Source organism: Gadus morhua, unplaced genomic scaffold (assembly GCF_902167405.1).
Source record: "Gadus morhua unplaced genomic scaffold, gadMor3.0, whole genome shotgun sequence".
Lineage (NCBI taxonomy): Eukaryota > Metazoa > Chordata > Actinopteri > Gadiformes > Gadidae > Gadus > Gadus morhua.
Genome location: NW_021963976.1, coordinates 37,500 through 49,968, shown reverse-complemented (window position 1 = coordinate 49,968; position 12,469 = coordinate 37,500). Strand labels below are relative to the sequence as shown.

At 42.4% G+C, this 12,469-nt stretch overlaps 1 long non-coding RNA gene across 1 annotated transcript; it reads right to left on the bottom strand.

The window, feature by feature from the left end:
• Positions 1-723: 723 nt before the first annotated feature.
• Positions 724-8,816, bottom strand: LOC115538444 (uncharacterized). Its single transcript, XR_003975321.1, has 3 exons — positions 8,751-8,816; positions 1,027-1,154; positions 724-861 (listed from the first exon to the last, which is right to left on the bottom strand). It is a non-coding gene; the product is annotated as an uncharacterized LOC115538444 (long non-coding RNA).
• Positions 8,817-12,469: the final 3,653 nt, after the last annotated feature.

Sequence of the window (12,469 nt, the reverse complement as noted above, 5' to 3'; positions counted from 1 at the left end):
GTGAAACCCTGAATGGGATACTGCAGTGGAGAGTTGGATGGAGCAAAGAGGAGTGTGTCCAAAATGGAGCTTGTTCTGGACACAGGAGACAAAACGATATGCCACTTAACCAATAATCAACCAAGGTCAATTGAACAATATTCTAACTGAATAAAACACTCACACTATGTAACAGTTCCTGCACTAAGTCATTAAATGACCATGATATGACATCAAACAATAAGGAAACATGCCAAGTCCAAATACTGGCTTCTCCGTCTATTATGATAACACCAAATTATTCTCCCTGTCCAATTTGTGGTGGGCATGCGCAGTCGCAACCAAAAACAAATCTGTAACTTTTTGTGGCCACTATTAGCCTACTATTACCTATCCAGGGCAGTTTGTATGCGCTAATTTGGGTTGAAAAAACAGAGCTACAGCTGGGAGCTGCTAAACGGCGCTGGCTTTTAATCAAATGGACCATCCCAATTTCAGGAGGTTTCCGGGAGAGTCGAACAAAAGCCCTGGCTGATTTAAACCGTGACATAGATGATGTCCACAATTAACCTGGGGTCTTAGCAAACAGGCCAAATACTTTAACTAGCATCTTACAAATTCAATTGAAATATTGAAGAAAGTGTTCTTTAAGAAATTGGTACATTCTTTATCAGTGTCTCTCCTCCCCGCCATCACTTTGTTCCATCCTGTGTTCCTGGTACAGGTGGCCGTGCATACCTCGCCTGGTGCTTCTTGTACTCCTCTGCCCGTCGTTTCTGAATGTCTGCTCGGTTGGCAGTGGGAATGCTCCCTGCCAGATCGAATGACTTCGCTGGGCATGTGCAGGAAGCCGGAGGCTTAACTATACCAGTAGGAGGGGTCCTATAGGTAATATTAATAATGCTACACTTTATTTATAGAGCGCTTTTCATATATGCAAGAATTCCAGAAAAAAAATAAACATTTGAGTTAAAACATGAACATTGCACTGGGCGTGACAATAACAATCACACACACGTGCACATGCAAATAAACATTGAGACCTACCACTTTTTCTTTGGGGTGACAATCAATTTCTCTGCCGTAAAGTTGGGGGAGATCCAGAGGTAGCTCATCCCACTGAAGATAACAAAAGAAAGAACCAGCAGCAATTCTGTTCTGCCAAATGAGGGCATCTGGAGACAAAGACAAAGCCACAGATAAGCCCAAAATGAATAAAGAAATTTGGTTGAAATTGACCAAAGTCTTTTACTTTCTGGGCTAACCTTAACTGTATCCTTTTATTTAGCAATATTGATGGAGAACGTAGATTAATCCACAAACAAGCTCAAATAAGATAAACATGTATTAATTCCTGAAAGCTAGTTCTGGAGTTACAGGTGCTTCTACTACATAAATGGAGGTGTAACAAGTGTACAAATGTGCATAACAGTAGCAGCTGCTGGTCTTTCAAAGAGGGGAATCTCATTTGCGGCCTATTCGCCCATTGTGTTAAGGGTGTAGGACTTGAGCCGCTTTAAACAGGAGAAGCTCCCTTCTACACCTGCAGATGTAGCTCCAATTGTGGCTAATAATGGGAACCGTTTGTAAGAGAAGGGTCCAGCTGCAGGCTTGGGCGTTTCCGTCATGACACAAGAACGCCCATTAGGCGTTCCTGGTTGCGTTTCATCGACCAAGCACAAAGTGTTTCAAAGGCATACTGCGAAGCATAGTCGCAAGGCATACTATGCTCTCCGTAGCTGGAGAGCCTGTCGGAGACCCTCTCCGTAGTTTACCCGCACATCCAATATTTTTTAAACTATTTATCTATCATCTATCTTCTATCTCTAACAAAATCATTTCCGGAATCACTTCTCCGGTTTGACCTTCCAACTCATTTACTTTGTACATTGTTTACTTTTGCACATTAGGATAGGATAGGATAGGAAATGCGCGCCCTTCTTCTTCGTCGCCTTTCTTGCGGAACTGTATTAAAATGTCAAAGTTTACTACTCCGATTTGAATCCCTTTCTCCTCCATGTCGCAGTTCATGTACTTCAGGGAGTCAAAGCCAAATTTCCTTTCCCCAAAATCCTTCTCAATCATGGCTGAGATAACCCCACTACGAGTATGAGATTATGATTACTTTGAATGACAGGGGAATAAACAGATTCAGTCGTCTACTTGCACTGAATACATGGCTTTCCAGAGTCTGCAATGAAAGAGGAAGGGGCTTTATTGACAATTTCAACTTATTCTGGGGGCGCAAATATCTTTTCAGAGCAGATGGCCTACACCCAAACAGGTTAGGCTCAAAACTGTTGAGGGACAATCTTCTCTTCTCACTTTCCCACAAATCTCCATGGTCTGACGCACAGGCCACAGTCAGAGCACAGGTTGAGAAGAAGCGAGACTACAGCCTCCACCACACATCTACTCTGCCACTATCTGACACACAGATAGCAGACAGCCAAGAGACCTTGAAGATAGACAACAGGCCGTCCGACGCCATCGACACTGTGCCTTCCCCCATCGCTGACGCTGGCTTGGCGAGGAACGGCCCACCCCCTCCATGGTCTGACGCACAGGCCACAATCAGAGCACAGGTTGAGAAGAAGACCTTGAAGAGAGACAACAGCCCGCCCGACGCCATCAACACTGTGCCTTCCCCCATCGCTGATGCTGGCTTGGCAAGGAATGGCCACCCCCCCCCTCCTACTCTGCCACTATCTGACACACAGATAGCAAACAGCCCACAGACCTTTCCAAGGTCTGACGCACAGGCCTGAATCAGAGCACAGGTTGAGAAGAAGACATGTATCAGCCGGATTAGCCCGTCACTGAAATTTAACTTTCCACCCTGCCCCACCCATAGCTATCTCTCCAGCCCCAATGTCTCCTCCCTTTGTGGTGACCTCCAGCCTCATCTCTCCCATAGCTATCTCTCCAGCCCCAATGGCTCCAGCCATTGGGGCCTCCAGCCATTGAGACCTCCAGCCTCATCTCTCCCATAGCTATCTCTCCAGCTCCAATGTCTCCTGCCTTTGCGATTTTCCAGCCAAATATAAGAGACTGGAATATGTTGGCAGCAAACTTATATCTGGGTCATTGATAGCATCGCCATGTCATGGCGACAGGCTGATAACACCCAAGAGGATAGCGCCCCAGCCCCCCCACTATACTGATAGTAGTCATGAGTATTACTGAGACAAAAAAGGGTTCAGCCGTAGACACAGTATAAAGGAAGATTCACATAATCTGCTGAACCCAAGGTTGCCTACGTCAAAGCAGGACAACTTTCGCAGTCATGCTGTAACCACTAAGAGAGTAAACAAAGGGAAACTTAGACACACTGCTAACCTCACAAATCTCAAATCTATTGCCTCCAAACCAAAAACAACCTTAAAGCCTATCAACAACACCATCAGGATGGCTCTACTTAATGTGAGGTCTCTTAATAACAAATCATTTTTAGTTAATGATTTTATTACCACTTCTAAACTGGATTTTATGTTTTTAACTGAAACATGGCTGGAACAAATTAACAGTGCAACCGTTCTGATAGAGACAGCTCCTCCCAACTATAACTTTTTTGATGCATGTAGATCTGGAAAAAGAGGTGGAGGGGTTGCTGCTATATTTAAAAATGTATTTCAGGGGAAACAGATGTTATTTGGTGATTTTCCATCGTTCGAATACCTTAGTGCTGTATTGAAATGCTCCCCCAGAGTTCTCCTATTAATTATTTACAGGCCACCCACATATTCTGCAAATTTTTTCGATGACTTCACATAATTATTGACTAGCATCTCCACAGAATTTGACTGTCTAGTTATAACTGACTTCAATTTTCATACTGATGATTTGTGCAAAAAAGCTTTTTGCCATTTTGGACACATTTGAACTGTCTCAACATGTGAAAGAGGCAACTCATTGTAAGGGGCACACTCTAGACCTGGTTATCACAAAGGGCCTCAATGTTTCTGATCTCTCTGTGACTGATCCTTCCTTGTCTGACCACTTTTGTGTTTTCTTTAACATATCTTTTATTCCCGATATACAGACAAAATCAAACACTGTCAAAAAACGGTATATCAATGAAGATTCTAATGTACTTTTTAAAAAGGCCATCTCCTTGCTACCACCTCTTAACCCATGTTCTCCTGATGATCTTGTAGAAAACTTTAATTTGAAAATTTTGAAAGTCATAGATGTGAATGTCATAGAGAAACATTTTTCTCACTAATAATGCAAAAACCCTATTTGCAACTGTTGACAGACTGACCAACCCCCCAACAGAAATTCCACCTGATCTCCATTCCACGCAGAAATGCAATGAGTTTGCAGCTTTTTATATTGATAAAATTGAAGGTATCAGACGCGCTACTTGACCTCAGTGCTGCATTCGACACTGTAGACCATACATTACTTCTGGAAAGTTTAGAAAACTGGGTGGGGCTTTCAGGCACTGTCTTAAATTGGTTCAGGTCTTACCTACAAAAGAGGAACTATTGTTTCCATTGGCGACTTTGGATCAGAATCAACCAACGTGACATGTGGAGTCCCACAAGGTTCGATCTTAGGACCCTCTTTATTCAACATCTACATGCTCCCACTAGGGCAAATCATGCAAAATAACAATATTGACCATCATTGCTATGCTGATGACACGCAAATCTATGTATCGCTATCACCAAATGACTATCGGCCCATAGATCTGCTGTGCCACTGCATTGAGCAAGTGAAGGAATGGATGTGCCGAAATTTCCTTCAACTAAATGAGGACAAAACAGAGATAATTGTATTTGGTTCTAAAACGGAAAGGCTTAAAGTAACCCAACACCTTCACTCTCTGTCCCTGAAAACCTCAATCAAAGCCAGAAATCTAGGGGTTATCATGGATTCAGATTTACATTTTGACAGTCACATCAAATCAGTTACAAAATCGGCATATTATCACCTTAAAAATGTAGCAAGACTTAGAGGGCTCATGTCCACCGAAGACTTACAAAAACTTGTACATGCCTTTATCACTAGTAAGCTTGATTACTGCAATGGTCTCCTTACAGGTCTCCCAAAACAAACTCTGAGGAAGCTTCAGCTTGTTCAGAATGCTGCTGCTAGAGTTCTAACAAAGACCAAAAAAATTGATAATATTACACCAATTCTGAAATCGTTACATTGGCTTCCTGTAAGTCAGAGAATTGATTTTAAAATCATGTTGTAACGATTCATGTACAACAATATAAAATGATACCGTCTTTCGCCTCGCTTGCAAAATCCGCGATGGGACTGAGGATTAGTGATGGGTCGTTTGTGACCGAATCATTTTGAATGTTTAGCAAGAAAGAACCAAACTGATACTTCTCTCTCGTTTTTCTCGTTCGTTCTCAGACTCGACTCCTCCCAGAAACAATAGTAGTCGCTGACTCGATGTTCGTTCACTGACTGTGAATGGTGAAGAGGGAAGAGGCTTAGTGAGCGAGCGTATGATTATACGATTAAATTTCAGTGAAATGGTAAATGCATGCCGTCTTTGTATTTTCTCAAATATAGCGCGTCTGAATGCTCAGTACGCATTGTGCAGTACGGAAAACGTTTCCGAATGCGTACTACCGCCACAGTATACAACGGAGTTCACTACGCTATCCCACAATGCAACCGGAGTCTGGTAACGAACGAAGAAGAGATGGCTGACCCGACACCACCAACAGCGGCTCCCGCAAATTTCGAAATATCGAAATGTAAGTAGGCTACAAGTATTAAATGTTTCTTTAATTTAATAACATTTTTAATTTAATAGCAACGATGACAAGACGGAAAACAGGTTACTTATCAAGGTAATTTTGCCGGCATCTGAGGGGAGATACGTCATCTCCAAACATCGGGTGGAGTGTCGGCGGTAGGGATCATGGACATAATAAAGGATGGACCACGGACTGGAAAGTGGCCGCCCATTCATTCCTATACAAACTGCTCAGTGGCGCAGGGTAACATAGGCCTACAGGAGCGATTTGCTTCCGCGTTATGGGGCCAAGACTATGGCCAAGACATGTGGCCTAGTCCGTGACGTACCGGATGCAGAAATATAGAATGCATGCGTGCCCATCCCCCCACTCCGGTCCAACAACAATATAAAATGATACCGTAATGCACCTGTTCTTTGTCTTTGGATCTTTTGAATAAATGGATCAATACATGATGAATCACAATGATCGCAAGCAGAGGACCGTGAGAGTTATTGAGCAGCAGATGAACCAGTCCAAAAATCGGACACGTTAACGGAGCACTGAACTAGGCCCTCTCGGATGCCATTTGTTTCACTACGATTCCTTTCAGCTGCACACCCCTCTTCCCCAGCGAGATAACGGCTAATAAAACGCTTGAGGTGGCGTTTTGAAAAGAAAAAAAAAAAAAAAAATTTGGACATGGCATGAAGGTAATTATGAGCCTTTGATTGATATCCAGAATTTTTTTGCGGAGACACATTCCTGTTCCCCACTTGTATTGGAGTGAACGGAGATATCTACTTCTGGGTCCCATGATTTGAGGGACCCGTCCACAGCCCGCTTAAACAGCTGCAATAGCAGGCTTGGCCGCTGAGCACTGGTGGATTGCAGAAGTATGCAGTGTTCTTGGGGGTTTGGTAGGGATGGGCAAAATGATTATTTTCCGGGAACTAGTATTTTCAGTTCAGTTCACTGTAACGATTCGTTTGTTTGATTCGTTCGTTACGTCAGATTACGTCATTTGACGGCCCTGAGCATAATTTACCTCTCATTGGCTGAATCTTTGAGAACGTTGTAGACTCAATCGATATAAGGTTGCGGGGAGACGAAGCTCTGTTCGTTTGTATATTTTATTTACGTGACCATATTTTTGTTTTATGTTAAAAAAAAAGAATCAAAGAACCAGTTCTTCTTGTTTTGGAGTTCTTGTCACGTTCACGTTCGGGATTTGTTTGTTGTGAACGAATCGGTCGCGACCGACTCATCCCTAGTCGGCGGTGTTCGGAAGCGTTCGGGGGGGTTCTACGCATAGCTGTAGACCGTACTACACTGTCAAGTATAGTACGGTCAAGTAGTAGACACTGAACAGAAATAGTATGTACTTAGTATTCGGATTCAGCCTAAGAGAACCGTGCATGATTCGATTCACCGCTACCGGAAACTCGACTGAACGAACGAACGATTCGTGAACGACACCCCTTGGCGAACTGAACGACGCGAACTGAATCACGGAAACGAATCACTAAATCCAAACCTACTTCTTACAACCGCAGCCATCTAGAGGTTGAGAACAGTAGAAGATAAGAGCTCTCCATCCATTAATGCTACCAAGCACCGGCGTCCTATCTTTTAGTATAAAACGCCAATTTTTCTTTACTTTTTTAGTACCATCGTTGTGTATGAGTTCTACCATATAATGGGCTATGTTGTATATGAAATGCGCCACACAATTTCACGTTATTATATGGGCAAGGGCTTGTGTGCATTTTGAAAGAATATCATACTAATGTATACAATGAAATTGAGGTCAATATGTTTCCAAAGTTTTTCAAACAACATAAAAGCCCCGTTGGCTCTAAACATAAGTACATGTTGGGAGAAAAGACACAGACCTACATCATACCCTGCTATTATTTTTCACCACTAGGTGTCAGTATTTAGAGTCCTACCCTGGCTGTAGCTCGTGGGTAAGTATACGAAAGTAAGCGTAGGCCATGCTGTTGCAAACTTCCCCAGTAGGCCTAAACAAGACCAGTCTATGCACTTGTCTCCTACATTTATTGATTAATATATGGAGATTAATATCGATATATTTATTAATTACCTGTTTCATGAATTTCAAAGTAGAATTTAATCTATATCAGATAATGGGACTATTGACTGTCGAAAGAAATGGGTGATTGACTGTCTGCGCCATTTCACCCTCTCAGGCTGAGGTTTCTATTGCCTCGATTTTCGTTCCTGTTATCCCAATTTCTTCGACGACAACGTGTCTATTCTACTGACATTCCACCATCCGTTCTTCCTGTAAGCGCAAGACTGGATTCTCGCAAACTCTGTCAAACTCTGTTGCCAACATATATATGTTGGCAACATATAAATGTTGCCAACAACTGAGAAACAAACTGCTTGTTCATACGTAACGTTTTAATAGATATAATTGTATGAATTATATATCTAGCCTATTTAAAATATATATTTTTTAATCACATGAACTTGCTTGTGATAATAGTAATCGTCCTAACCTAATCCTTTTTTACTCATTATACAAAGATTAACCCTAAAAAAATTATAAAATCTGTGGTATTTTTTAACTCTTTTTTTATTATTTAAATATTTTTGGGTTAAATTATTCAATAGTTGGGCCATTCCAAATCTCAGTCTGTTCGATTTTGTATAATTTATATGATTTTCCAAGTATCTTGCAAACGTGAATGATACAAAGTAGAGAGCATCAAACCCTCAAATCTTGTAGTGTGGCCAGTCTTCCGACAAGACATGGCCCGATTTCCTGGCTCTGTGATCGTATAGTGTGACATGTTAAATTGTGGAGGAATATCTGAGAATCGTGTAGTCTGAACCTGCCATAAGAGACAAAGACATAAACCTTTAGGCATTAACTGCATATTTAACAGCCTAAAAAAACTAAACAGTCAGTCTTTTGCTGTTTCCATAAACAAATTCAACCATTATTATTTTCAATAGGATTAATATCTATGCTAAATTATCTACAATTACATAATAGCTTTAATAAGATAATATCTCTTTATTTAGGCTACTTACCCTTCACAGAGTCCAGCTGCCAGAAATGCAAATCCCGTTCATTCGGCCGAGTTGATCCGATTGAGACACATACAGGGGAGGGGTGCCGCTATACTATACAGTACATTCATCTTGCATCAAAACAATCATGGTTTTCATTGTCTTCTTTCTTGACACAGCTGCATTTGCTCTGCTTTTGAAGAGTTAGGCTCGTATTGTTTAAACAAGGAGCGGGTTTATTGCAATGTGGGCGGAATCTGTCCCAATGTCAAATAATGATTTAGTCTACTTCGTCTGAGCGTTCATTATCGCTACTATTTGTGTAAGGCTGGTAGAAAGGCAATTTGCCTAAATCAAATCTTGGGGGAATTTTACATATTTACCTAACATTTACATTCGAGGGCATTCAGCAGTTGTGCTGAGGCGGCTTTCTCAGGGACACACACAACTCGACACTCAGCTAGCAGGAGCCGGGCATCGATCTAGTCAACCCGCTCTGAGCAGACCCCAGCTGGAAGTTAAAGGTTGGGTAGGTGATTTGCGAAACGCCAACAGATTTTGAAAATACACAACTCAAATGGTCCTACCCCCTCTCCTTCAACGCTGACTCTGACTCCACCCATTCCAAGTACCTGGACGCGCAATCATGCACGAGCGCGAACAGAGATGCGCGAGAGCGAGCCAGGCTAGCGTAGGTTTTCGTTTAACAACATGGCACTACATTCAGCTGTAAGTTGCACCCAGTACCGCGGGAAGTAGGAGTGCTGGGGGTGCTGCAACACCCCCTGTCCGAGGCCCTGTCTTATCACAGAAAACGATCATTTCTAAAAACTCCGGCCAAAGTGGAGATTTCTGAAAACGCCGGTTATGTGTTGTCGTGTCAACGGGGAGAAACGGGATTTTAGGTTCTGAAGCGTCACATTATGCACCAGGAAATGCTTAACGTCATGTGAGCGCCCGCTGTACCGTATTGGTCCGAATATAAACACAAACCCCATTGTAAGACGACCTATATTTGGAAAAAAGATTTGAAGACCAGATCCGTTTTTTATGAATAAATAAATTGTATTCATTGAAATAATATACGAAAATAAAAAAGGCATCGAATAAAACACTGCATTGCCACTAAACAGTAGTGCAAATAGGCCGTACTGATGTGTACACCAAAGACTATTCCTGACACTCCTCTGCCCCGCTGTGTTCGCTCTGGCTGTGGTCGCTCCGAACTGTTTCGGCCCGTGGCAAAGCGAGTCATCCTCGCTGCTGTCCAAGGCATTTTGAGACGCAGCATTTATTTAATGCTCATATGACCTAGTGCTGAAAAAAGGTTATATGAAAAAGTGTGAGGGTAGCGGTGGTGCGCTAAACTTGTTCTGTGAGCAGCTGGATGTGAACGATCGATTTTCAACTGTCCGCGCATGCACTGGTGTAATTGAGCTGCGCTGCTATACATCTTTTTTTATCAATGTAACGAGTTGCGAGTCTAGTGCAGGCTGAGTTTTTTTTTTTCCCAGCACCCCCTGCTGAGAATACGTTCTCGCTGCAATGGTTGGACCAGATGTTATAAACATTAAACGGTCACATAAATCATTACTATTTTTAGAAAATGTATGTTTGTTTCATATAATTGTATTGGAAGTCCTGGTTTTCACTAGGGTTGCCGCGGTGTGGACATTTTCACACCGAGTAATACACTCGTCTCCACACCGGTATTACCGAGTATAAACGGTATAAACTTTGAAACTAGGTCAACCGCCACACAAGCATCGGTTTTTAGACCCTTCTCGTCCTTCAGTTGCCGCCAACGTTCGAAAGCAGCGCCTAGGATTATTCTTGATTTCAGTTTTTCTCTTTCAGCGTTTTTAATATCAATTACTCTCTGAAAAAGAGTTTTCCTTCTCTTTGCTGGTGGTGGTGGTGGTGGTGGAGATGGTAGCGTCTTGTCTGCCATGGAAATTGTCTTCTACTGCTAGGTCCAAATGTGGATTAACTAGTTCCAGTAGCTACCGCAGGATAACAACAAACAGGAGCTTGCTCTGGGTCACGAGCTCTGGGTCACGAGTACTGCACGAAGGGGTCGCGCGCGGGGCGCGGGGGAGGGGGAGTGCAGTACGACCGTTTGATTGACGTACTTACTGTCCAATGCAACTCGGTGGCAATGAAAATGATTGGCTGGAGTTTTTCGAGCCCTGCCCGTTCCACAGATGATTGACTTGTTTAATTTTCATGTCAGTACTTCTAACTCAGTGGCTGTAAGCGGGTTATGATAAGGATTTCAAGTAATTTTGCAAAAATGGCCAAAAAAGCAAATCACCTATACAACCTTTAAATAGATAGGCACGACGTCCCACTAGGCCTGGAAATAGGCAATGTTAATGTATAATCTTTGTATCACGTCAACATTATTTTCCTTATGTAAGTTTATATATATACATATATAAAACAAAGAAAAGTTTTCTTCAGTAAGCAATCAAACAAACAAAGCTATTGCAAAAAAAAGTGCAATAGTTCTGTATAGCAACCGTTCTGTAAAGCAACGTTCTTTATAGCAACCATTGAGGGCCATGGTGTTGAGGGTTCAATAAACAATTGACCAAGACACACACAGGGTATGTAAACAAGTTTTACACGGTTAAGACATCCCATCTCGACGTGGGCATCCATGGCTTGGAGAGACAATTCGGCACTTCTGTATTGGGGTTTTGCGCTGTGTGATGTTGGTGAATAAGGCAGGAGACTTCATTCAAACACCAATACATACTGAATGTAAGCGATCTACTTGAGTTGGTTCTATAGAAAAGTTATTGAGCTTGTTGTCTGTCAAAAAAATCGCTGACCAAAGCTATTGCCTTGCAGCATCCGCCAAACATAGAGCAACGTGCAAGAAGGCGTTGGACGTAAACAGTCAGTACAATTAGTTTACAAGTTTGATCCAGAAGAGAGAGATAGGGAGTTGCCATGTGTGAAAAAACCAAGTCGACAATTCCTTACTGTTTCAACCTCCCAACTAGATAATCGTATTAAGGTCTGGGTGTTTTCATAATGGAAGGTGTGAAAATCAACAACTATTCCCAGCACTGACACTTTGGATCAAGGAGTTTTTAAAGGACAGACCCCAGCATGTAAAGGTCCAGGGTGTAACATCGTCCAACATCATCCTTAACACTGGAGTCCCACAGGGTTGTGTCTTGTCTCCCATATTGTTCTCAATATACACCAATGAGATCAAATGCAACATCAGTGGATTCAAGCTATTTAAATATGCAGATGATCTGGCCTTGGTGGCCAAACTGACAGATCAAAGCACCCTGTCCAAGTACACCCAATATATCACTGAAATGGCCCTGTGGTTCAAAGAAAGCTCACTGCAGTTGAACATCAGCAAAACCAAAGAACTGTGTTGCCATAGGAGGAGGGCATCTAACACCCCACATCCACTTTCCTCACCTTTGACCCTGGAAGGACAAGTAGTTGAACAGGTGGTGAAGTTCAAATACCTTGGCACAGAGATCGACCAACGTCTGTCCTTTAGCCAGCATGCAGATGGGGTTTACAAGAAGGGACAACAACGTATGTATCTCCTGAGGAAACTAGACACCTTCAATGTCAGTAAAGACATTTTGTCAACTGCCTACCAATCTCTGGTGGAATCCATCATCACTTGCAACATTACATCCTGGTACAGCTTCCTCACAAACGCAAGCAAAAGCAGACTTAATAGATTAACTAAGCAAGCAAGC